Below are 27,217 nucleotides of genomic sequence, written 5' to 3'. Positions count from 1 at the left end.
GGGGTTCCCCTTTAAGTCCATTCCAGGCGGCGGAGCCCGCGACGTCTCCGTCGCGGGCCCCGCCTACCTGGAGACGCACTCGAAATGAGCAGACTTTTCTCCAGGCGGGAACAGTCCGCTCATTTTCGAAAGTACAGCGGACTGGCCCACACACGGGCGGACTGTCCGCTGAAACAAAGTTTCAGCGAACAGTTTTACGGAAATTCCGTAAGACTTTGTTCGTCAAACAGTCCGCTGAAACTGTCCGCTCAAGCCCACACACGAGCGGACTGTCCGCTGAAACACTGTTCAGCGGACAAAGTTGGGCAAACAGTCCGCCCGTGTGTACGCGGCCTAAGAAACAATATCAGGCAACTCCTATTCGCAAGGCTAAAACATGTAGAAGGTCCATATCTAGTGGGGTCAGTATGTTTGGCACGCTCCTTTGTCAAGCTGGACATGCCGGGTACTGGGACTATATATATTTATTTTAATAATAATAAATTATTTAACCAGCCTGCTGGCCTGTGGTCTTTGTCGGTTTCCTGTGAGTGATTTATATTACGTCACTAGGCCGACTATACGAGACTAAAGCGTTTGTGAGTTCCTGTGTTCATGAGTTACCATCTTCGATATTTTCGAGGCTCTCGTTATCGAGTCGCAGTTGTCATACAACATATCTGGTTCGGCTGTCGCAGGTAGGGCTTCGGCTTATGTTTTTCATTTCACGCATTGTAACGATATCATATCACTAAACCGTGATATCAAACTCATGAATTATTCGCAAAAAACATTTCACGTAGCCGTAACCTATACCTCTGACTCGCACCATCATTTTTGCATGACCAAACACCGTTGTTACCATGCTTCATAAGATGAATCATTGTCGCTCGCTAAATAATACACCGATCTGTGCCACATCAAGGCTATTCATTTCAAATAATTTCCAATCATTTTCAAAACATTTCAAATCATTTCATTCATTTCTGTCACGTACCGCGCTCTGATTCGAATCCAGTAACATCCACGATGCACCGATTCGTCCCGTTGTGCCCCAGTTGTTCTCTGCCTCATTTTAGTGCATGCTCCAGAGACGGTTTAATTTGTCAGTAATTGGGTTCGGTCACCAATTCTTGTCTGTCATGGCATATCATTTTTGTCACGTATCACGTTTAGATAAGAATCTAGTCACATCTACGCACTAATTCACCTGGGCGTGCCCCAGTTATTAAGCCACATTTCAATACATGCTCTAGAGTCCGATTTGTGGTCAGTCGCAACAGCGGCATGGTCGATTCGTGCCTCTGTCATGGCAAACCATTTCATTGTGACGTACCGCGTGCCGATTCGAATCCAGTTGCATCCGTGATGCACCAATTCGTCCCGGTGTGCCCCAGCTGTCTGGCCTCATTTCAGTACATGCTCCAGAAATCCGGCTCGTTGTCAGATAGGGTGCGACCGATCCATATCTCTGTCATGGGTATCAAGTTTTATTCATTTCACTCCCATGTATCGTGCCCCCGTTTGAATCCAGTCACATCTAAGATGCAACAATTCGTTCTGGAGTGCCCCAGTTGTTTTGGCCTTGTCCTATACCAGAATTTTGTTCAGTGTCAGCCGCAGTCGCGGCTCCACCAGTTCATGACTGTGTTAAAGCTAACAATTCACTCATTTCACTATTACGATCCGCACTCCAATTCAAATCCTGGTTGCATCTTTGATGCACCGATTCGACCCGGTGTGCATCAAGGCCTCCGATTGCCTTATTTCAGTACATGCTCCAGAGTCCGGTTCACTGTCAGTCACAGCTGCGGCATGACCGAGTCGTGCCTCTGTCATGGCAGATATTTTATTCTCATTTCACGATTAAGGCAAACATTTCGTTCATTTCATTTCGACTCACTGGCACCTGTTAAAGTCACCATACTAGTCACTCCTTCAAGTTAGGTAAGCAAGTCCTTCACGAGTTTTCACCTTTCATTTTTCTCCAGGTCAGTCGGGTTCAGTAGGTCCACCCTGCAACAGGTTGGACGGTATTCCCCCAGGAAAAAAAAAAAAAAAAAAAAAGGAAAGAGGGAGAAATAAAAAAAAAAAAAAAAAAAGCACCACCTAGGTACGTATGCCATTAGGGAGTAGAAGCAAACTTGAAATTCCTGTCACCCTCAATAGGTTCCAGTCAATCAAGACTCAACCCCGAGGACAAGACATCGTACCTAGGGCATTAGAACACCAGAACCATGTCTCAGACCGGCAGTGAAGATCTCACTACCCCTCTGTCCCCTTCTCTGGTCTCAGAGAGTGACAGTGTGCAGTCCCTCAGGGGATGGACCATCTCAAAATTGACCGCAGAACTGAGGTGTAGATGTGTGCCCTTTCCCGCTACAGCTAGGAAGGCCGAGCTCTTTAATCTCCTCTTCCCTCCACCAGCCGCAGCAGGACTCAGCAGGCATCCCTCCAATCTATTGCATCCTCCATTTCACAGCTACACACCTTGGTGTCATCATTGACCACCTCAGTCTCAGAGGTTCAAACCAAAGTGGCACTCCTGGAGACCCGCCCGGCCGTTGCTGTCCCCGACCCTACCGTATTCCAGGCTTTAAACACCCCTTTCTGCAGATACCACAGGATGGAGTCCCATTGTTTATCCATTCCATTTGGTTTCGGTCAACATCAGGAAGGGCATCCTGGACGGCAGGGACATTAACCTCACCTCTTTACTTATCTCTGTTCATGATTTGGCAGAGAACAAAGCCTACACCTGGAGTCATGTATCAGTGGTCCTTAAGGCCGAGGACCCCAGGCTCAACTGGAAATTATCCATACCGGAGTTCACGTTGGACTTCGGCATGTTGAGGGATGTTCTGTGTTCAGTCTCTCCCAGCAAGAGTTGGATTTATACCTCCATACTGTAGTAGACTTGGGCTACAAGTATGGAGGGTTTTAATTTTATGATTTTCACCGCTCCTTCTCCGTCAAAGCAACAGCCAGGCTCACAGTTCCAGACAACCACAAATTGGAGCCTTATGGACACGGAGCTGTTCTGTCGCCACTTTTCTGTCTTGCGCTCACTGTTGTGCACCATTTGCTAATCTTCCACCCACACCGCCACCTGGTGCGCCAATATGACAACCATCACCCCTTCGAATTTCCTTCTACCTCTGGTGCAGTTCAGGGCCAGCCGGCCCCCGCACGTATGCCCCAGGTGGACAAATTCTGACGCAAAGTCCGGACTGTGGGAGGAGCAGCCATATGTAATAACTTCAATTATGGTTCCTGCAACTTCAGCCAGTGTCTGCTCCACATCTGCACCTTATGCCAGAGGGAACATCCAAGGATCGTGTGAGAAGTCAAGCAACTGAAGAACACACGACTAAGCTGGGTTAATGTCACATGGCTTGGGTTCTACCTCTCCTCACACCCCACTCCCTCCCTGGCCACCTACCTTATCCAGGGTTTCGCAGAAGGGTTCCACACTGGCCTCATTTCTCTGCCTCACACTATGCACCATGAGTGCAGGAATCTCCGTTTAGCGGCCAACGATGAGCAGGCTATAGACCGGGACTTATAATAGGCCCTTTCACTCAACGCCAGTTCAGTACCTGGAGAGTCAGTCCTATTGGACTCGTCAAGGGAAAGTTCTCTAATAAATTGCATCTGGTGTACGATTTCTCTGCGCCTCATTCTTCCCCCATCCCCATTCTCAATTCCGTTATCCCCTCCGAAGAATACTCCCTCAAATATGCCTCTGTGGATATGGCGATCCAAGCATCCTCAAAGCGGGCACAGGTACCTGGCTCTCCAAAGCCGACATCTCGGATGCCTTCAAGCTCCTACCTATCCACCCATCCCTTTGGTGCTGGCATGGCATCAAGTGGAAGGAGGCATATTATTTTGCCACCAAGTTGACCTTCGGTTCAAAGAATAGCCCCTGGCTCTTTGACACTTTTGCACAGTCTCTCACCTGGATTCTGTTTGCACAAAGCCCAGTGTCAACAGGTCATCCATTATCTGGACAACTTCTTACTAATAGAGCCGCCCAGCTTGTCCCCAGGGAACCTCGACAAACTAAGGATCGTATTTAAGAACCTTAATTTTCCCATCGCCGAACACAAAGTCGACGGTCCAGTTGGAATCAATCTTGACAAACTGACCCACATTAGGGTGGTACTCCGAGACTTCACCCACACCAGAGGGTGCACCAAGAAACAGCTGCAATCCTTCTTAGGGATGCTTAATTTTGCCATGTGCATCATCCCACAGGGTCGCTCCTTTGTGTCCCGCCTGCTAGTATTCCTTTCTCCTACACAAGATCCAGATCAGGTCCTCAGTCTAGACACCGCAGCAGTAGCGGGCCTTTCTATGTGGAAGGAGTTCCTCTCCACCTGGAATGGCATATCCCTATTTATACCTACCATATTGTCCCTATCACCCCAGTTAGTGACAGATGCTGCAGCATCCATAGGCTTCACGGCAATTTTTGGCCATCACTGGTTTGCAGGACCCTGGCCTTCACAGATACTTGCAATTCCCAGCTTCATCCGAACATCTTCCCTCTTTGGACCCAAAACCTTCCTTATTCACATCCCACGCAATTCGGGCCATTCTACGTGGCATCCAGAAACTCCAACCAATGGTCAGTGCCAAACGCTTACCCAAAACGAGTGACATCTTTAGGGTTATGTCGACCATCTTGACTACCTCTCCATTTGGTCTCCTCCACTGTATGGTCCTACAAGCAGCCATATACTTGGCCTACTATGGGTTCTTGCGACCTGGAGTTTTCACCTGTAGCAACCCTGCAGGCCAAGTGCTACGTAGACGCCATTTGGTCCACTACAAAGATCACTTTGTTCTTCACCTAGCGGTTTCTAAAACCCAGCAAGTAGGCTCCAGGATAGACATCCACCTTTACAGAACCAATAATAGCTGGTGTCCAGTTGCCACACTCAATCAACTGTTGTCACTTCTGCCAGAACAGCCGGACTCCAGTCCCCTTCTTCATTTTCCTGTCAAAACCTTGAGTACCTGTAAGTTCATGAAACACGTGAGTATACTTCTCTGCAACCTTCGCCAGAACCCTAGCCAGTACTCCGGTCTCTCTTTCTGCATTGGGGCAGCTTCAGCAGCATCCCGTCACGGGGTCCCAGACCATGTCATTAAGAGACTAGACAGGTGGAAGTCTGCCTGCTTCGCCCGGTACATCCCTAATTCACAAGTGGAAATGGCTCAGGCATTTACTAAACTCGCAGAATAAACTCAGATTAATAAAGAACTATCCCCTACCTGAATGTTTTTGCCCCCTTATTTTGGTATATTGTCCATTAGACCAAGGCACACTTTCAGGTCCATTTCATGTGGTAAGTCTTATGTTAACTCTGAATGTTATCCATATCTGTCTCAGCCATGGGGCTTCAACCAATATTTATATTATATTATATATATATATATATATATATATATATATATATATATATATATATATATATATATATATAATTATTATTATTATACCTACTGGTAGAAATCTAATGGAAGATAAAAATTAAGTCAGCCACATAGGTCAGCCGATTGGTTAATACCTGGGGACTAAAAAGAACTAATAAAATAGATCAACCAAATAAAAATGGATAAGTCAAGTAAATAATACAGGGGGTAGCATGAACAGTATTAGAGATAAAAATACTATAATACAAGGAATGAAGATCAAATTACCACAAAATGAACAAATGGATGAAATAAAATAATGAATTGATGAGTAAATCTATAACACGTTTTAAATATTTCCGACGGAACCAATTGCTATCGGGGAAAACCACTCATCTGTATGCTGTTCCGACGGACCAAAAACGACGCATGCTCTGAAGTACGAGACAGAAGCTATTGGCTATTGAACTTACTTTTTCTAGTCCCCTGTCGTACGTCACTGTGTTCTTGAAGGTCGGACTTTGGTATGATCATGTGTACGCAAGATAGTTTCAGCGGAATTCCATCGGAACACCATCGAAAACACCTTCAGAGTTTATTCTGATGGGGAAAACCTGTCGTGTGTACACGGCATAAGATAAAAAATCCAATCTTCCTTTCGCAGAGCCTAAACAGTGTCCTCTCTTGGAAGAACCCAAGTGAACAATGCCCACCCCTTACCCACCCTTCTTACTCTAAATCCTCTCCATGCATGTTTCTATGCCTATACCACAGCCTGCACTCCATTCTAATTCCCATGTTACCTCTACACCTGCTAAACTTAGAAAGAATAATCTTGCTCTTCAGCCTAAAAATTCAAACAACAACTTTCTCAATAGTCTGAATACATTTTATATCAATAGAACAACCACCAGATGTCAAACAATACCCAAAATAATATTCATCCCAACCAAAACAGTACCCATTAAAAAAAGACTCCCACCTTTTTGTACTACCCGAAAAAAAAACTCCACTTTATTATCACATCAAAAAAAAGTGTCTTTAACATAACGGAACCCATCATTGTTATTTCTGTTACTCCAACTTGTGCTAGCTCCTCAGTTCACACATTAACCCCAGATGACCTATCAAACTATAGTTGAGGTCACTATGGACTCCCCCACACAATACCCTAGGTCATCTTACTCAAAAAGAAAAACTAGCTCTTAAAAAGACTCAGATAATGAAGATATTATTATCAAAGCAGCTGACAAAGGGGATGGCATTGTCATACAAAATAAAACTGAATACCTTGCTGAAGCCTATAGATTACTCTCCGACACCTCTACATATATCATCCTCAAAAAAGACCCCCTACCTGAATAAAAAACTAAAAGCTGATTCCCTAGTAGCTTGTGCTCTTGATGATGGTATAATTGACAAACCAGAAGCCTCTTTTTAATTAGGTAGTTCTATCGGACCCCCTACTTTTATCACCTACCTAAGGTACACAAGAACTTAGAAACCCCTCCTGGCAGACCCATCATTGCTGCCAAGGAAAGCACAATAGTTTTTTCCCAATACAGTTTATACAGCCCCTAGCACATGGCCTACAGTCTTATATTATGGATAGTACAAATCTACTTGAACTCTTACAACCATACGCCTGGCAATCTAGTTATTCATGGATCTTACTGGATGTCAACTCGCTTTATATCTCCATCCCCCATCAATTTGGTTTCCTTGCTTTAACCAGTTTCCGACAACCTTATAGCAGTTTTACTGCTACAGGGTGGCCGATGTGCGCAGGATCTCATGTCAGTAGATCACTGTCCCTTCTGATTCACACAAAACCACAGCATTGGCAAATTCGGGCCTGATATTTGCTAGCACTAGCAGGTACATTTTTTGTAGCGGTTTAAGAAGTCCCTGACAGCCAGGTTCTCTTACTTTTGAGTCACACTAGGTAACTTTTTAATTTAGTGGCCAAAATGTCCAAATAAAAAGGTACACTAATGAAGAGGCCTACAGGATTCTGACAGATGAGAGCTATGGGGAGTCCTCACTGTTAGAATCGGGCTCAGAATACAAACCTGTAGAGAGCAGTGGTCACTGACAAATAGCTCCGACAATGGAGAAGAGGTCCCTGCTAAGGTCAGGCGTACCCGACCCCATGCCCAGGTGGTACAATTGCATGATGATTCTCGTATGCAGGAAAAGTGCCAGTACTAGTGTCAGGCTACCTTTTGGTGAACTGACAAGCACCAGCATCCTAGTACATCCTGGTCGTACACAAACCAGCACTGTAGTAACACTTGGTGACGTGGCCATTCCCATAATTGCAGTCCAAGCTGGTGTGGTGGCTAGCAGAAGTAGTGTCCCACAGCCAACAAGAATTGGAAGACAGGCCCGTAGAGCCTATAATGTCCTCCTGATGTGCTTGCAAATCCTGATTGTTTTTTTTTTTTTCAAGCTGTTTTTCACTGAAAATCTGTATCGATCGATTGTGGACCAATGCAATTTGCTGTATATGCCAAGCAATTTATTGCCGCCAATCCAAATTCAAACTTTGCCAGACAGTTCGCATAGAAACGTATCACGGTATTATGGGTCCAACCCTTAACATGGGCATTACTAAAAAGAATCACGATCATATTGGTCCACAGTAAGGATGAGCCGAACACCCCCCGATTCGGTTTGCACCAGACCCTGCGAACAGACCTAAACTTTGTGTGAACTTTAGAACCCTATTAAAGTCTATGGGACTCGAATGTTCAAAATCAAAAGTGATAATTTTAAAAGGTTAATATGCAAGTTATTGTCATAAAAAGTGTTTGGGGGACCTGGGTTCTACCCCACGGGACATGTATCAATGCAAAAAAAAGTTTTAAAAAACGGACGTTTTTTCGGAGCAGTGATTTTAATAATGCTTAAAAGTGAAATAATAAATGTGTAATATTCCTTTAAAATTCGTACCTGGGGGGTGTCTATAGTATGCCTTTAAAGGGGCGCATGTTTCCCATGCTTAGAACTGTCCCTGCACAAAGTGTCATTTCTGCAGGGAAAAAGTCATTTAATAGCACTCGCGGCTATAATGAATTATCGGCTCCCCGTAATGCAGATAACAGTCATTAAAAGTCTTCTTTTTTTTTTTTTTTTTTTTTTTTTAAATCAAAGCGTGGGGTTCCCCCAAATTCAATTACCAGGCCCTTCAGGTCTGGTATGGTTATTAAGGGGAAAATGGCATGGAATTCCCCCCCAAAAATCCATACCAGACCCTTTATCCGAACACGCAACCTGGCAGGCTGCAGGAAAAGAGGGAAGGATGAGAGAGCACCCACCCTCCTGAACCGTACCGGGCCACATGCCCTCAACATTAGGAGGATGCTTTAGGGGTCCCCCCAAAGCACCATGTCCCCATGTTGATGGGGACAAGGGCCTCATCCTCACAACCCTGGCCAGTGGTTGTGGGGGGCTTATCAGAATTTAGAAGCCCCCTTTAACAAGGATACCCCCAGATCCCGACAGACATGTACCCCTACCATTTCACAAAGAAAGTGTAAAAAAATAAAAAAAAATAAAAAAATAAAAAAACACACACACACACACACACACACACACACACACACACACACACACACACACACACACACACACACACACACACAGTTGCAAAAGTCTTTTTTTTTTTTTTTTTAATAAAAGATTCCAGCGATGGTAATCCACTTTTGCTATCCAGCGATGGATGATCATCTCTCCCGGGTCCAGCAATGGGTGATCTCTCCCTCCAGCGCAGCACATCCATCCTGTCTCCACTGGAGACACTGCAGGAATCCCGGCAGCCTGACACTTCTTAACTGAGGAGGGCGGGGCCACCCATCACCTGAACGGGAAACCCAGGCTTCCCCAGGGACGTGTGGGTGACCCCACCCCCTCTGATGTAACGTAAACCTGCATTACATCAGAGGGGGGCGGGGTCACCTGCATGTCACTGGGGAAGCCCGGATTTCTCTTGCATCAGGGGGGTGGGGTTAGGTGACGGGTGGCCCCATCCTCCTCAGTTAAGTGTCAGGCTGCCGGGATTTCTGCAGTGTCTCCAGTGGAGACAGAGGATGGATGCGCTGCGCTGGAGGGAGATATCACCCATCGCTGGATCAGATCACCTTTTATACCCCCTTACCATTTCAACCGGGGGGTGAGATCTGGGGGTCCCCTTGTTAAAGGGGGCTTCCAGATTCTGATAACCACTGGCCAGGGTTGTGGGGATGAGGCCCTTGTCCTCATCAACATGGGGACAAGGTGCTTTGGGGGGGACCCCAAAGCATCCTCCCAATGTTGAGGGCATGTGGCCTGGTACGGTTCAGGAGGGGGGGCGCTCTCTCGTCCCCCTCTTTTCCTGTGGCCTGCCAGGTTGCGTGCTCGGATAAAGGGGGGGAACTCCATGCCATTTTTTTTTTTTTTATTTGGCGTGGACTTCACCTTCAAATCCATACCAGACCTGAAGGGTCTGGTATGGATATTTGGGGGGGGGGACCCCACGTCTTTTTTTTTATTTGATGTGGGGTTTTCCTTAATATCCATACCAGACCTGAAATGCCTGGTAATTGAATTTGGGGGAACCCTACACCTTTTTTTTTTTTATCAATGACTTGATATGAGAACATAAGGCGATTTATGCATTTCAACAACAACAAACTCTGTTGTCCTCAGTGTGACCCTGGATATGGTCGGCTCCACAAAATTCGGTCTCTCATAAATCATTTTAACCAGAAATTTGCAGACTTGTATATGCCCCAACTAAAATGTCTGCGTAGATGAGTCCCGAGGCATAGGGGAGGAGTATGGATGGTAGAAAAGTGGGAAGTATGTGCAGGTGAGGGAGAAAAATGTGCAGGGTATAACAGTGGGCAGTATGTACAGGAGAGGAGTGTGGAGGGTATGACAGTGGGTAGTATGTACAGAAGAGTATTGTGGGGGGTATGACAGCAGCCACTATGTACAAGAGAGAAGTGTGACAGTCAGCAGTATGTACAGGATAGGAGGATGAAGGAATCTGGGAAGGAAAAATGTAAAGGGTTTGTGGAAGGATGTTTAGGGACTGTGTAGTGGTTAAGTGGGCCATACATGGATTGAAATTAAGGCAATTAAACAGAGACCAGCCATAGTCGATCTATGTATGGGATAGCTGGTTGTACACAAGTCAGTCAGTCAGTCAGTCAGTCAGTCAATCTATTAATCGACTTGAGTACAACCAGCCTGTCAGTTTTTTTCCTAAAACAATCAGTGCTGCCAGCTATAGTTAGCAACACTGATCATTGTATTGTATGGGTTGGGAAGGCTCCCCACAGGCAGAACACAATAACAGCAGGTGAGAGGGTGTGTGGGGACAGGCTGGGGAGAAATGTCAGTCAGCAGGGGGGTGTGAGGTGGTCATGGAGGAATAACAATCAGTGGGTGTGGGGGGAGTAACTGGGAGGGATATTGTTTGGAGTAGAGTCTGTCATCTACTGGTTGGGAAATGGTCACATGTGATATAGGTTGAAGGGATGTGGCTAACATGGGAAGTGGCTGGGGAGTGACCTGGGTGGTGGTGAGTGTGAAATGAATGATGTGTTTCAAGTTTTTTTTTACACTGCTGATGGTAGTTTTACATTGGACTATGCTGCTACTGCAAACAAGTTTGGCTTTTAGTTACAGAGTGGCCCCATTGAAAGGTGTTGCTATTAACCACTTAAGGACCACCGCATGCCAATGTACGTCATCAGAATGGCATGTACAGGCACAAGCACGTTCCGATCGGAACACCCTCCCGCTGGATGCGGCGGTCCGTTTCGCTTCAGGAGCGATCCGGGAGAAGCTTCCTCCCACTGTGTATAGTAAATACAGGCAGGGAGGAAGTGATGTCATTCTCCTCGAGGCGGTCTTTTTGACCGGACTACGAGGAGAACAGTGAAGTAAGTGCACCAAACACTACACTAAACACGTAAGCACATAAACCCCCCCCCCCCCCCCCCCGATTTCCCCCCCTCCCAGTCACAGTGTCACTGATTGCAGTGATCATTTATTTACTGATCACTGCATTCAGTGTCAGTTGTGACAGTAAAAACTGTCAGGGCAGTTAGTGTTAGGTCCAGGGTAGCCCCCTACCACCCCCCAATAAAGGTTTAACCCCCTGATTGCCCCTAGAGTTAACCCTTTCACCCCCTTTTGCCAGTGTCACTAAGCGTTCGTTTTTCTGATCGCTGTATTAGTGTCACTGATGCCGCTAGGTAGCTAGTTATTTTTTTAGGTTCACCGCCAGGTTTTTATAGCGCTAGGTACCCCGAAATACTACCCAATAATGGTTTTAACCCCCTGATTGCCCCTAGTTAACCCTTTCACCAGTGATCACTGATCACCGTATAAGTGTTACGGGTGACTCTGGTTAGTTTGCTTTTTATAGCATCAGGGCACCCACCATTTATTACCCAATAAAGGTTAAACCCCTGATCACCCGGCGGGTGATATCAATTAGGTTTTAGGGTCAGGGTCTGCGTCGCCCCAGGCAGCGCTAGGTTAGTGCCAGTACCGCTAACACCCACACGCAAAGCATAAACCTCCGTAGTGGTATAGAATCTGAACAGATCAATATCTGATCAGATCTATACTAGCGTCCCCAGCAGTTTAGGGTTCCAAAAAAACGCATTGTTAGCGGGATCAGCCCAGATACCTGCTGGCACCTGCGTTTTGCCCCTCCGCCCAGCCCACCCAAGTGCAGTATCGATCGATCACTGTCACTTACAAAACACTAAACGCATAACTGCAGCGTTTGCAGAGTCAGGCCCGATCCCTGCGATCGCTAACAGTTTTTTTTGTAGCGTTTTATATTTAAATCCGGAAGGCAGTGCTTGGTTTTCGGGGTCCCGTACGTGGCTAGGCTCCCAAAAAGTCCCCCACATGTGGTATCCCCGTACTCGGGAGAAGCAGCTGAATTTATTTTGGGGTGTAATTTCACTTATGCCCTTAGCATGTGTGAGCAATATATCATTTAGTGACAACTTTGTGCAAAAAAAAAAAAAAAATTGTAATATTCCTGCAACTTGTGGCAAAATATAAAATATTTCATGGACTCCACATGCCTCTCAGTAAATAGCTTGGGGTGTCTACTTTCCAAAATGGGGTCATTTTGGGGGGTTTGTGCTATTTTGGCATTTTATGACCTTCGAAACTGATAGGTAGTGAGGAGTGAAATCGAACATTTACACCCTTAGAAATCCTGAAGGCAGTGATTGGTTTTCGGGGTGCCGCACGCAGCTAGACTCCCAAAAAGTCCCACACATGTGGTATCCCCGTACTCAGGAGAAGCAGCAGAATATATTTTGGGGTGCAATTCCACATATAACTATGGCATGTTTGAGCAATATATCATTTAGTGACAACTTGTTGTAAACTTTTTTTTTTTTTTTTTTTGTGTCATTACTCACTTGGGACTAAAAAAAAAAAAAAAAAAAAAAAAATATATATTCAATGGGCACAACATGCCCCTCAGCAATTTCCTTGGGGTGTCTACTTTCCAAAATGGTGTCATTTGGGGAGGGGGGGGGATTTGTACTGCCCTGCCATTTTAGCACCTCAAGAAATGAGATAGGCAGTCATAAATTAAAAGCTGTGTAAATTCCAGAAAATGTACTCTAGTTTGTAGACGCTATAACTTTTGAGCAAACCAATAAATATACGCTTGACATTTTTTTTACTAAAGACATGTGGCTGAATAAATTTTGCCCTAAATGTATGACTAAAATTGAGTTTATTCGATTTTTCTTATAACAAAAAAAGTAGAAAATATATTTTTTTTCTCAAACTTTTCGGTCTTTTTCCATTTATATCGCAAAAAATAAAAATCGCAGAGGCAATCAAATACCATCAAAAGAAAGCTCTGATTGTGGGAAGAAAAGGACGCAAATTTCGCTTGGATACAACATTGCATGACCGCGCAATTACCAGTTAAAGCAGTGCAGTGCGAAATTGTAAAAAGACCTCTGGTCCTTAGGCTGAAAATTGGTCCGGGGCTGAAGTGGTTAAATTGAGTTCAAGATGCTGCAGCTAGAGATATTACAAAAAAGTCACAGCTGTGAAGTAAAGCATCACAGCTACGGCATTCGTACAGTCCTGTCCAAAAGGTATTTAAGATTTGGGTCAGGGACAGGCTGGTGAGGCACTGGCTAGTATCAGAGCCAGATACACACAGGTTACATACGCACTAGATCTCTTCTGTAACTCTAAATATGTAACCTGTAAAAATAAATGTAAGCGTCGCCTATGAAGATTTTTAAGTACTGTAGTTTGGCGCTATTCCACAAGTGTGCACAATTTTAAAGCGTGACATGCTAGGTATCTAAATTTACTCAATGTGACATAAGTAATATACAAATGACAGCAGGGGGCATGACCGGATGTTGAGGTGAGGGGCCGCAGCAGCCCGGACCTTACACCTGCTCCCACGCTAGACATCCTGTAATGCAGTGTGTGAGGAAGTGCTGAGCGGTGGAACGGCTGACCGACTGGTTGGTGGAGCGAGCCTGGGTTTGTTCCTCGCGTACCACAGAGAAGAACGCCGGGACATCCAGGAGGTTCCAGCGGCTCGCTCCCCATGAGGGACAACAGTTGGCATCTGGGATAGAGCTGCGGGGACAGACGAGCATGTCTTGGTAGGGAGGGAGTCTGAAAATGCTGGAGCATGGCCAACGCTATGACCAGGAAGAGGGGAGCAGAGGAGACGGCCATGCAGGATGGCGCCAGCACACAACCACAGCGTGTGGCAAAGTAAAAGAGGAACCAGACAGCAGCCAAATGGGAGCGGTTAACCCAAACACTGGGTCAATCCCGCTCTCAGACTGGCCCCTCTGTGGGAGGAAGAGCCAGGGCCAAGCAGCAGCAGCCCAGAAGAGCTAGCATGCAGCAGACAAAATGAGGGAGGGAGAGATACTGGTGCCAGTCCCAGGACCTAGCACCTTAGCAGAGGGAGAGCCATCTCTGAAGGACATCCTCCCTCCAAGCTATAAACATACAACTGTAAGTCCTCATTATCTGAAATGTCTGACCAAATTAAATGCATAAAAGAAGGCATGATGTACAAGAGGTTTGTGAGCGGACATCTGCGCTTGAGGGGAGACTCAGTTCAATAGAAGACGATTTAAACCGGATGAAACAAGAAAGAAAATCAATAAGAGAACAATTGAATATGTATATATGTAGTGATACTGCTAATAGACTCTGTACCCCATTGGTTAATTTGACTCTGCAAATCCTCTTACCTTTGACACCTTGGGTTCCATCCTGTCACAGCTGTGATAGTAAATAGAGATTCACACAATAACAATGAAACAAATCAGATATGTTTACTGAGATGAAATAAACACAGAAAATTGCAAGTAACTCTGCTTAAGTTAACAATGAATATGCCCCATATATTCCTATGCATGAATACTTAACATAGACCCAATACAAGACCTATGTGAACAGGTAGAGGAGTAAATACCCAACACTATATCTCACACGTCGGATCTCTCCCCTCTGTGTCCTCAACACACAAACCAGCAAACTGTAAAATATCAAACGACAGTATAAACCCAAATAATATCCTATAGGGTGGCTCCCTGTAGTAGTTCAATGCAATGTATGCAACTGAGCATAAGGAAGTTGTGCACAAAAGAGAGGAAATACTAATTGTTCCTTTAGTTCCAGTTATCTTCAGCTAGCTGCGTTCTTTGTATTGAAAAATAACCTCCCCAAAAAATTGATCAATACCACCACCGCGCCAAAACAAGCAATAACATACAACAAAATATCAGTGAAAGACAGCTTCTTTGTATTGCATTTATTGTAATCAATCAATTGTAAACAATAAGATGTAAAAGGAAATAAGAATGATCACACCTACTCTAGGGGGGGGTGAGCATTTTGGTAGATTTTGGGGTGGCGTTCTCCTGTAGGTAGAGTAAGACAGATGAGTATGGACAATATGTTTTTCTTTTTTCTCATTGGAGGGCCGGGTGTGTATTGGCCAATGTTTTATATCCCCCGCCATTTGGTGTAGAGATTCTGAACGAACTAATGAAGTTAATTATGGACAAACCAGATATACCTGTTGTAGTGGCAGGAGCTTTTAAAGTGACCATGGATAAGAGATTGGACAGTGTGATGAACCCTTGTCCTGAACAGGACTATGTCCACCGTAAATGCTTTCTTAGTCCAGAACCAGCACTATCCAAGACCCTTTAGCACACCCAGTCACTAGTCGTAACAGTGTAGGGTGAAAACATCAAACTTTATCACACATGTACAAAACAGATATACAACTCAGGACCATCATCCCTCCATTTGGAATTCAGGCAAGGGTAAACTGTTCAATCAGCAAGGAAAGCTGAAGTCCCCCCCCCCCCTACAGACAAAAATGTACCTTACAGTGGAGCCCGACATGACGAGGGTGGCCTCTTGCACGGCCCCAGTCCTAGCACCCCTGGAGGTTGAGACAGGAACTGCTAGGGCAACGGAAAGGTGCAGGTTCCTGCAGACAGGTGACCGGAGATCAGGAACACCGGAACCTTCATTGAGGGAATGTGATACTGGTCCCTGGACTTGTTCAGGAGAAGTCCTTGGCAGAATCACTTGCAGGGTCAGGAACAGGCAGAAGTTGGCAGCAGACTGGCAGCAAGGTACACAATCAGAAGGCAAACTCGTAGTAGAGGACAGGCAGAGGTTGGCAACAGACTGGCAGCGGGGTACAAGATCAGGAGGAGACAGAGCCGTGGTCAGAAGTCCAAGCCGGGGTTGGTGAAAGGAGCAGAGGCAGACAAGGATGCAGGGATAATCCGAGAGAATGGTCAAAGGAAGCCAGGTTTTCAGAATCAGGAGCAATCAAGCAAGACCGTAAACGGGAACACAGGGATGAGCTGAAGACAATCCAGCACTGACACTGGGTAAGCTGCTCATTTAAATAGGGCGCCGTGCGCTGGGATTCGATGGCGTGCGCGCGCGCTAGCACACACTTGCTCATATGGGTGCGCCATTGCACTCGTTCTTGCCTAAGACTTGGCGCACGTGCATTAGCGTTAGAGGAACAGAGATTGCCCGCTGGCGCACAGAAATTGGCACTCGTTCTAGTGGTTCCCTGCCACATACATTCCATAATATCCAGGGCAGACAGACACAATAAAACAATAGAATACAACCACACCCCAAGCGATTCCAGCAAAGAGTCCACAACAGCATGAGACAACACACAATATACATATATACAACATTCCAGTGTGGCTGTACAGCGAGTCCAACTAGCACAGATCATAATGGGGTTCTCAGACACCCTGTGCCCCTAATGGACACAGGATGATTTACACATAAGCGGGGCCAGGGGAGCTGGAAACTGAGTTTCCAGAGCTCTCCAAGGTAAGCCAAGTTCCACAAACCCTGCAACCAAGGTGTCGCCACAGACAGGGTCCCACCTGGAGCTCCACTGGGCATTATACCGAGCAGCTCATTCCCTCAATGCTGTGGGGAGACAGGGCTGGTGGATATTTGGAGGAAGTGGAATCCGGGGGTAATATTCTTGTTTCTCCAGGAGCGATTTGAAAATAAATCCCCTTTGGCTGGAATTAATGGAGGACTCAGAAAGAATAGTAACCAACTTAAAATAATTCATAGAAGTAAATGCAGAATCAGCCCCACTGGGAGTCATTTGGGACACCCTGAAGGATTTCCTTCCGGGGGAGTATTGATACAGCAAATCTCAAATATCAAGAAACAAACAAGGGCAAAAGAGATCACCGCTGGGGGAGAGAGAGAGAGTAGCAGAAGCATGGTAAGTGGAGGATCCAACGCCAGACAGGTATAGGGACTGGTCACAGGAAGAATATAAGAAACTGGTCTTGACGAAAGAAGAAAACAAGAGGTTATTTAAAAAAACAAAGCTTTTTAGGGGAGGAAGAACGATAGTTAAGGCTAATGCACCCTCATCTTAATCATACTGGCCATTTCAGTGGAAGGGGGCAGAACCACTAGGTCCGTACCAGAAATAGTGAACGCATTTAAAAGTTATTATGAAAACCTGTATAGTACATCACAGGTAAATGTAGAGGGCGAGATGTGTGATTTTTTTTTTTTTAGAGGGTTGAGAATCCAGTCACTCTCAAAAGATGGAGAAGGACTGGAGGCCCCATTAACATTGGAAGAGCTACAAAATGCAAAAGCAACCATGTAAAAAAAAAAAAAAAAAAAAAAAAAAAAAAAATCGGAAAGCCCCAGGATCAGACGGCTTGCCATTTAGAAGTATACAAACGGTATGGAGGCATATTGCTTCCAAAATTATTGGAGGAACTTAATTCGGCGGCCGGGGAGGGTAAACTACCCCCATCTATGACAGAAGCAAACAATTATTGTATTGCCAAAGTAGGGGAAAAACAGCTTGAAATAGCTTTGTATAGGCCAATAACCCTAAAATGTTCAGACGTAAAGATTCTAGCAAAGGTTTAGCGGCAAGGTTAAATAAAATAATCTCAAAACTCATACATCCGGACCAATCCGGATTTATACTGACAGGCTTACTTAAACCTCCAGTTACCTATGGAAAATGAAGGGAAGAGGGCCATTTTGTCACTGGATGTGGGTAAGACTTTTGACAGCCTTGAATGGCATTATCTCTGGCAGGTATTGGTGGAATTTCAATTTGACCCCAACTTTGTTAAGTGGATTAGAATATTATAGGAGGGACCTAGGGCCAAAGTAAGAATACATGGAGAGTTTTGAGTGGTTCCAGTTGACGAGGGAGGTGAGCCAGGGGAGTCCATTTTTGCCCCTGCTCTTTGCCCTCACAAATGGAGCCACTGACCATTGCCATAAGATCTTCCCTGGACGTACAGAGATTTAGGAGGGCAAAAGGAAAAGAGAAGGTAGCGTTATACGCATACGACATGTTGCTGTTTCTGGGAGCTACGTGGACCTCCCTGGGATCAGCAATGAATATAGTCAGGGACTTTGGGCAACTCTCTCAACTGTGCTAGTAATTAGCTGAGAAAAATCTGCACTTCTGCCAATAGATCCTTTCAGGGAGTCCTTGCCGCAACAGATATCTCAAATAAGGGTAGTAGACTGAATGTATTTGGGAATTTACAGTACATTACAAGGATCCAAGACAATAAATAACTAGTACTATAGTCCCACTCATGACTAAATTAAAACAGATTGGTGGCTAGATGTTGTAACTTAATTAAAATGGTTTGGATCCCACAGATCTTGTATTTGTTGCATCATTCACCAGTTAGGGTTCCAAAGCATTGGACGGCACAGTGGTATAGTGGTTAGCACTCTCACCTAGCAGTAAGAAGGTTCGCTGGTTCGAATCCCAACCCCGGAACTACCTGCCTGGAGTTTGTTCTCCTTGTGTCTGTGTGGGTTTCCTCTGGGTACTCTGGTTTCCTTCCACAATCCAAAGACATGTAGGTAGGGATATTGGCCCTAGTATATGACTGAGGACCTTGGATTGTAGGGACTGATGTGAGTGTGCAATGTACAGGGATAGGGACAATTGTAGACACTCACTCAGGTTGAACTGGATGGACTGGTGTCTTTATTCAACCTTACTATGTTTCATAAAATAGATAGTATCTTTAGAGAGCTAATCTGGAAAAACGGTTTGGCCAGAATTCATTTGTGAATGTTGCAGTTCCCGAGAGAGGAAGGAGGGTTAGCATTACCACAAATTATTTATTGGTGGCACAAATGCAGCATATGAGAGGAAGTAACTTGCCAGTGGGGGGGGGGGCATAAGAAGTGAATTGGTGCTGGCAGATACTAGTCAAGACAGTAGTGGAGGTAGTTGAGGTGGACTCTTTTCGCTCCAGGTGTCCCATAGTGCAATTGACGGTAAAAAACGGAGAAACTGTCAAGGCCCTATTGGGTTACAACGGGTTTTCAGAATTTTCCCCCTTTGTGGGACAATGAAAACTTAAAGGAACTTAAGGTGATGGGGAAAATTGAGGAATGGGAATGAAGTGGTATCCATTGCCTGGCACAGCTGTATAGGGCAGGTAAATTGAAATAATTTCAAGAAATAAGGGAGGAACATACTGTCCCAAGCCAGTCTTATTACAGGTACCTACAGGACAGACACACCTTGGATGCACAGTTTAGGGAGAGGGCATTAGAGTGGAGTGAGATGCCCTCTCTCTGAAAGGTGGTCAACGCTAGGACCTCTAATGCCGCGTACATAACACCAGACTTTGACGGACTTGGTCCGGCGGACAATCCGACGGACTTTGCAGCTGAGGTCTGAGCGGACTTTCAAATAAATGGACTTGGCTACACACGAACACTCCAAAAGTCTGGTGGTTCCGAATGTGGTGATGTACAGCACGTATGACGGGACTAGAAAAAGGAAGTCCAACACCGAGTACGCCACCCTTTGGGCTCCTTCTGCTAATCTCGCGTTTATCTCATGTTAGTAGAAGTTTGGTTAGAGAGGATTCACGCTTTTCAGACTTAAAAGCTTATTTTGATAATTTTCTGCGGTTCAGTTTGTGCTTGTGAGTTTTGTATCTATGAATATATGCGTGTAGATCAGTTGGGACCTGTATAGCAGCTGGTTCTGGTGTGCTCGTTCTTGTTCTTCAGGTCGCTCTTCATAGGCCTTGCTGTTCTTCAAGGCGTTCAGTTAAGTTTGTTTGTTTGACCAACCGACCGTTTTGAAGCCATGGTGCGTGGACGTACTCGTTCTCGAGTTCGTGCTGTGTGGGGGCTTGGTGTTGGGGGTTAATACTTTGACCCGAGCCCAGTCCATGAGCAGGGCGAGGAGGAGTTCATGGATGAAGAATTGGCTGCGCCAGCGTGACCAATTCTCGCATATGCCTTTGCTTTGTGAGATCTGAGTATAATCCTGAGAATTTCAGGAATTATCTCAGGATGGACCCCGTTTTTCACCATCTGCTGGCTTTGCTGACCCCTTATATCAGCAGGCAGGATACCTGCATGTGGCAAGCCATCACTCCGGAGCAGAGGCTAATCGCCACATTGCAGGCTTCTCCCTGTTGCCAAGTACCGCAGGACCTCAAGTTCACGACAGGCATCTCCCCCCAGGGTCTGGTATCATTATCCCAGAGACCTGTTCTGCCATTATTCAGGTCAGTTTTCTCCTTTAACATTACATTATGTGTATTGAATGTTTGCTAATGTATTGTATTAATTTCATCATTACCTAATTACCATGATTGGAATATGCTGTGAATGTCCCCTTTATATTCATGCATGCATTTTTTATGTTTTAAATACTCCTTTTGTGACCTACATGCATATTTGCCTCCACTAACCTCCTCAGCATGCAATCCTGGGCCCATATACACCTATAGCCTAGACCCTTTATCAATGTATATTGTCAACTCCATTGTACTGCTTTCCCCAAACCACCTCCTCAAATGTCTTTAAGTGTAATGTGTGGTCTTAAAATCATTTAGAACCCTCCCCCACAAATTATTTTCAATGGGCCATCAGGGGGGGCGACGAATCTCATAAGTGGGCCTTATCTTTTATTTTTTTAAATACTTGTAGCGGCCATAACCCGTTGCAGGGTGGCCTTGACTTAATGGGCTTACCGGTTACCTTCTCTTGGCCTGCTCCTCCGCATCTAGGGGTTCCCAGGGTTAATACCCAATGACTTGTACACTGACACAGATGAATCCCCTTTAAAAAGGTTTATTTTGCAGTAGAACTTTCACAAACACAGTCTCTTAGGGAACAGAGGGCATGGGTGAAGAACTCAGGCACCTTAAACTGCAGGTTTAGCAAAGTCTATTTCCACCCAGAGAGTAGCCACTCGCAACTGGGTACTTCAAGGCTGAACAGATCTCTAGCCAGAGATCATGGCAGTCAGCACGTTGACTCAAAACTTGAATGATCAACTGAGGGTATACAGGAACCTTTTTCCAAGCATACCTGGAACGTTTCCCGCTTCCTCTATGGTACTGGAAAAGTGTGAATTCGTCAATTTTCTTCCCAACTCAGTAACCAGGCACTTCTCAGGATGCCACTTGCCGGCCCTTCTCTGAAGAGTCCTCCCCCAGTCACTTCCACAAGCTGTGGTGTCCCTCCAAGCTGAGAGCACACCCGGACACCTTAAATCCTCCCTCAGTTACTGCGCCTCGGAACAGCCGGCTCCGAGACTCGGGAACAGACTGATCCCTACCCAGACCAGGCAGGTCTATCAAGGGCCACCGACAGGAACATGTTGCGGGGTGTCGAACACCCCATGACCAGGACCCCTCATGGGGCTACCCCGGTCCTGGAACCAGAACAGACCACACAGGTCTCACGAACAACTCCGGAATCCCAAACACGTGACCCACACCTGCTTAAGTACCCCCTCCCAGACTCAACGGGTCCCAGCACTCCCGCTGATTGGCTCCAAGAGGGCCGATAACCAAACATCCAACCAGACTTGGTTCCGGCCTGTCATATGCACCTCACCGTTCACATGACCAGGCAGAACTTCCAAGATAGCCTGGCCAGACTGTGTTAGGCTTACTGTACCTACATAATTAACCCTCAGAACCATTATTGTCCTGAGATCAAAAACTAAATTTACAATGCGTATGACATTTGATCCCAAAATGTCATCCGCTACATACTACTTCTAAAAAAATGTAGTACGGTTGTTGTGCAAAAAATGTTTTTGTGTAATCTGTTTGCAAAGTTAGGTTTAAAAATACGTATAATTTATTTTTTCTTGTTTGACTCCACAGTTTCCTTCCATGCCACAGGAATGGCAGACTGTGGTTTCTCAGTTTGCTGACCATTGGGACTTTCCCAACTGTGGAGGGGCGATCGATGGGAAACATGTTCGAATTGTGCCACCACCCCATTTGGGTCTTGCTATTTTAACTACAAGGGCTTCCATAGTTTAGTGTTGATGGTGGTTGTGTCAACACAATATGATTTTCTCTACGTGGATGTGGGGAAGAGTGTCCGGATGTCGGATGGAGGAGTCTTCGCCCAGACAAAGTTCTGCCATAGTCTCCAGACTGGTGGCCTGGGATTGCCACCTGATGCGGAGAATGTTGAGGGACTTCCCTTTGTTTTCATCAGAGATGAAGCGTTCGGTCTGGACGATCACCTGATGAGGTTGTTCCCCCAAAGGACCCTCACCCCGGAGAGGAAGGTTTTTAACTACCGGATGGCCAAAGCGGGAAGAGTTGTGGAGAATGCCTTCGGGCTTATGGCCAACCGGTTCCATCTGTTTTTCACCTCAATCAACATGGAGGACTACAAATTAAACCACATAATCCTGTGCTGCTGCGTACTGCATAATTTTTTAAGGAAGCATTCCATCACATATTTACATCCAGTTGGGCCTGAGGCTGGACTTCCAGAATCAGAACTCACAGGCCTGGATCACGGCCGTCCTGGTTTGGCCCCCCAAACCGCATGTCAAGTGCGTGACAGATATGTGAATTATTTTAATGGTAGGGGGGCCATTGCAATGCCAGATCATCTTTAATCATTTTCATTTAATAAAAAAATATTTTATTTTATGATAAAATTGTGAGTTTTTCTTTCTGTATGCTTTTCTTTTTGGCTGTCTCCTAGGTTCTCCTAGTGCACTTGTAGTGCCAAGTGTATTTGCTTTTATTAAATAAGCCCCTTTGTCACTGAAAACACAAAATAAAAATAACAAAATTGGTCTTGAGTAGAGTTGAGCAGACACCTGGATGTTCGGGTTCGACCAAACTTCGGAAAAAAGTTCGGGTCGGGACCAAACTTGACCCTGAACCCCATTGAAGTCAATGGGGACCTGAACTTTTGAGGACTAAAATTGCTCTAAAAAAAGTAATGGAAAGGGCTAGAGGGCTGCAAATGGCAACAAAATGTTGTTAAGAGCATGGCACATGCTCTGTAAACAAATGTGGACAGGGAAATAACTTAAAATACATAAAAAAATAAAAATAATAGAAAAAGGCCCCCTTCTCAGAAGAGGTACAGGAAGTGATTAAGAACCTCAGAAACTCAACGCCCTTTCTGGAAAAAATTATTCAATTTAATGGATAAGCTAGTGGGAAAATAAAATACTTTGAAATTAAAAATTATAATCTTGACCAAAAGGAGGATGAGGTCCATATGGAGTAGGAGGTTGAGATGGCGGTGGATGTGGTGGTGTAGGTGGAGGAGGACGAGGTAGCCAACACTGGTTCAAAAATACAACAATGGCTGGGTAAGGCCAGTGATGTGTCGAATTCTGTCCCCCGTCAGATAGTCTCCACCCTGTACTGTGCTTGCTCAGTATGTAGGAAAAGGGAATTTTTGAAAATCTCCGAAGACGAACGACGCTGTGCGGTGAGTCCAGGTTCAAGCCACACCATCCGAGGTTCAAGCCGAGAGAAGTGAGGCCATGCCCGAAGCGTGGAGAGCGAAGTGAGCCGTGAGGGGCCCTGTTACTATGTGCTACCGTATGTCCACTTGGATGATGGGGCTTGAACCTGCACTCACTGCGCAGGCACCGTTCATCTTCTGAGATTTTCAGAATCTCCTTGTCCTCGGGCCAAACACTATCTGATGGTAAGACAGTTTTTGTCAGAACACCGGTATACATGTATATTCTGCACATGGTATGGACAAGTCCTGTGGGATCCATGCCTGGTTCATTTTAATGAAAGTGAGCTTGTCCACATTGGCTCTGGGCAGGCGGCTGCGCTTGTCTGTGATAACGCCCCCTGCCGTGCTAAATACACGTTCAGATAATACACTGGCTGCTGGGCAGGCCAGCACCTCCAAAGGTGTAAAGGGCAAGCTCAGACCATGTGCCCAATTTGTAGCTCCAGAATTTGAAGGGGGCAATTGTTCGGGACCCAAAAAGCCAAAAGTTCAGTATGAACCCGAACTTTACAGTTCGATTTCGCTCAACCCTAGTCTTGAGTATTGAAATAAGAAGCCACACAGTGTTGTCATTTTAAAATTGTTATTACTGCACATTCAAATGTGTTTTATTTTTTTTTATTTATTTTTTTTTAAGTAATTTTTTTTGTGTGTGTTTTTATATTTTTTACTCAATATAAAAATATGATTTATGTACACACCATAAAATCCTTTTCTCTGTAATTCACCGACCAACACAGCTCCTCTCTGTAACAAAATGGGTTGTCAGCCCTATCACTGGAGATTACTAGGCAAAGTTGTAATACAACACTTCAGAACTTTTAGTTCCGCCCAGGGGGCGGTCCTTAGGCTACAACCCCCACAGCTTGCCCTAGCAGACTCAGTATATCAACAAGCTGTATAACGTAAATAGAAAAAGGAGGGGCGGGTGCTGTGTCGGTCGGTGAATTACAGAGAAAAGGATTTTAAGATGAGTACAAAAATCCTATTTTCTCTTATATTCACCGACCAACACAGCTCCTCTCTAACTAAATGGGATGTCCCCAAGCAGTGCCAAACGAGGGGTGGGAAAACAGCATAAAAACTTCATCCACCATGGAAAGTGGGAACTAGTGAAACTAAACCCACAAAAAAACATCAGTGTGTGCAAAAACACCAGCATATAACCGAGTATCCTTAACAGGAGTGATCCCCAAGACCGCAACCATTGCGGAAGTAATGCAACAGTGCATTAACATAACAGTACTGCCTGCAAAACTTTGCAGCCAAAACAGACATCAGCTAATGCACTGACGTCTACCTTGTAGAACTTGGTAAACGTATGGACAGACAACCAGGTCGCTCCGCCTTACACACCTGAGCGACCGACGCTTGGTATCGAAAGGCCCAAGATGTTCCGATTGCCCTTGTAGAGTGGGCCGTGACCGGAAAGGGGGGTACCTGATCTGTCTGATCCACTTGGAAATGGTGGCCGACGAGACTGCCATACCCTCCTTTGGACAAGCCATTGAAACAAACAGTGAGTCTGACTTCCGAAAGGGAGCCGTGACAGACAAAATACACCTTCAGGGCCCTAACCACATCCAGAGCATGAAGGGCCACCTCTTTGGGGAGCTTCGGCTTAGGACACAATGATGGTAATACAATGTCCTCATTAATATGACTTTGGTAGAAAAGATGGTTGCGGACGCAACACCACCTTATCCCTGTGGATGACCAGATAGGACGACTTGCAAGACAAGGCCGCCAACTCTGAAGCCCTCCTGGCTGATGTAATGGCCACTAGAAAGACCACTTTCTGGGAAAGAGTCAACAGGGGAATCTCCCTAATATTTTCAAATGGCGGTTTTTGAAGAGCTGACAACACCAGGTTCAAATTCCATGGGGGTAGCGGTGGGTGTACCGGAGGGACTACGTGTCGTACCCCCTGAACGAAGGTACCCACTAAGGAGTGTGATGCCAGGGGTCTTGGAAAAAAAAAAAAAAAAAAAAAAAAAAAAAAAAAGACAGCCAGGGCTGAGATCTCCCCCTTGATGGTGCTCAATGCCAATCTCTGTTCTACTCCTCGCTGGAGAAACAGCAGGATCCTCGCTATGGAAAAGGAATGCGGATGCCAACCCTTCTCCTCACACATGGAGCTGTAAGCCTTGCAGGTACGATGGTATATCTTCCTAGAAGATTTTCGTGCCCTCAACATAGTTGGAATCACCGAGTCTGACAGACTCCGGTTCCTCAACACCTGGCTCTCAATAGCCATGCTGTTAAAGCCAGCGATGGTAAAGTAGGATGAAAAATTGGACCTTGAGATAGGTCTTTCCGCAACGGCAGTCGCCAGGGAGCATCTGCCACCAGATGCACCAGATTTGCGTACCAGGGATGCTGAGGCCAACCTGGGGCAACCAGTAATGCTGGGATCCCCTCGGCTTCCACTCTGAAGCGGATGTGGCAACAATTTCAGTGGAAGAAAGGCGTAGATCAGCTGGTACTGATCCCACAGAGCCACCAGTGCATCTGCCGCGTCTGCCCACGGATCTCTTGTCCTGGACACGAATCTTGGCACCTTACACTTGAGACAGGAGGCCAGTAGATCCACATCTGGTGTGCCCCACTTCAGGCACAGCAGCCTGAATGTCTCCGGATGCAATGCCCATTCTCCTGGGTCCAGCATCTTTCGACTCAGATAGTCCGCCTGACAGTTTTCCACTCCTGGGATGTAAATGGCTGACAGGGCCGGTACGTGTTGCTCTGCCCACCGAAGTATGTGAGCGACCTCCCTAGCAGCGGCTGCGCTTCTTGTTCCCCCTTGGTGATTTATGTACGCCACCGCTGTGGCGTTGTCCGACTGAATCCTGATCGGACACCCTTGAAGACTCACTGACCATGTGTGGAGACACAGCCTGATCGCTCTCAATTCGAGCAGATTGATCGGCAACTCGGATTCTACCATCAACCAGAGGCCCTGAGTCGACTGAACCCCTATCACTCCACCCCAGCTGGATAGACTGGCTTCCGTAGTGATCACAGTCCATTTCAGCGAAAGGAAAGATTTTCTGGACTGAATCACCAGGGACCTCAACCACCAGATCAGTGTCCCCGACTGGTTGGCTCACCTGGATCTGTCGATCTAGGGACAACTGAGACTTGTCACATTTTAACAAGATCTCCTTCTGCAGTACTCTGGTGTGGAACTGGGCGTAAGGTCTGGGCGTAAGCCTGCTGCACCCGCCTGCTTCCCCAGCTCCTTCCCGGGCCCAGCCTGTCTACTGATCCTGCTGGAGGTTCCGCTACACAGTACTTCCTGGGTTTCAGACCCCTCTGCTGCTGTTGATGCTGCCAGTCAATCGTGCCACTCCGGACTCTTGTGCTGTATACTCTACCAGGGCCCTCAAGTCGGAGCCGCAAGAGGTCTCTCCCTGCAGGTCGGGCTCTTCCACTAGGTACGCGA

At 45.9% G+C, this 27,217-nt stretch overlaps 1 protein-coding gene across 1 annotated transcript in view; it reads left to right on the top strand.

Moving 5' to 3' along the window:
• LOC143925642 (uncharacterized) overlaps positions 1-27,217 on the top strand; it is a gene marked incomplete in the record, with an annotated part of 246,019 nt that overhangs the window by 7,278 nt on the left and 211,524 nt on the right.

This window comes from Lithobates pipiens, unplaced genomic scaffold (genome assembly GCF_037356315.1).
Source record: "Lithobates pipiens isolate NorthernLeopardFrog02 unplaced genomic scaffold, aLitPip1_a1.2 Scaffold_22, whole genome shotgun sequence".
In the NCBI taxonomy this organism is placed as follows: Eukaryota; Metazoa; Chordata; class Amphibia; order Anura; family Ranidae; genus Lithobates; species Lithobates pipiens.
Note: the sequence above shows the minus strand (reverse complement) of the source record. Positions and strands in the feature narration are given on the sequence as shown.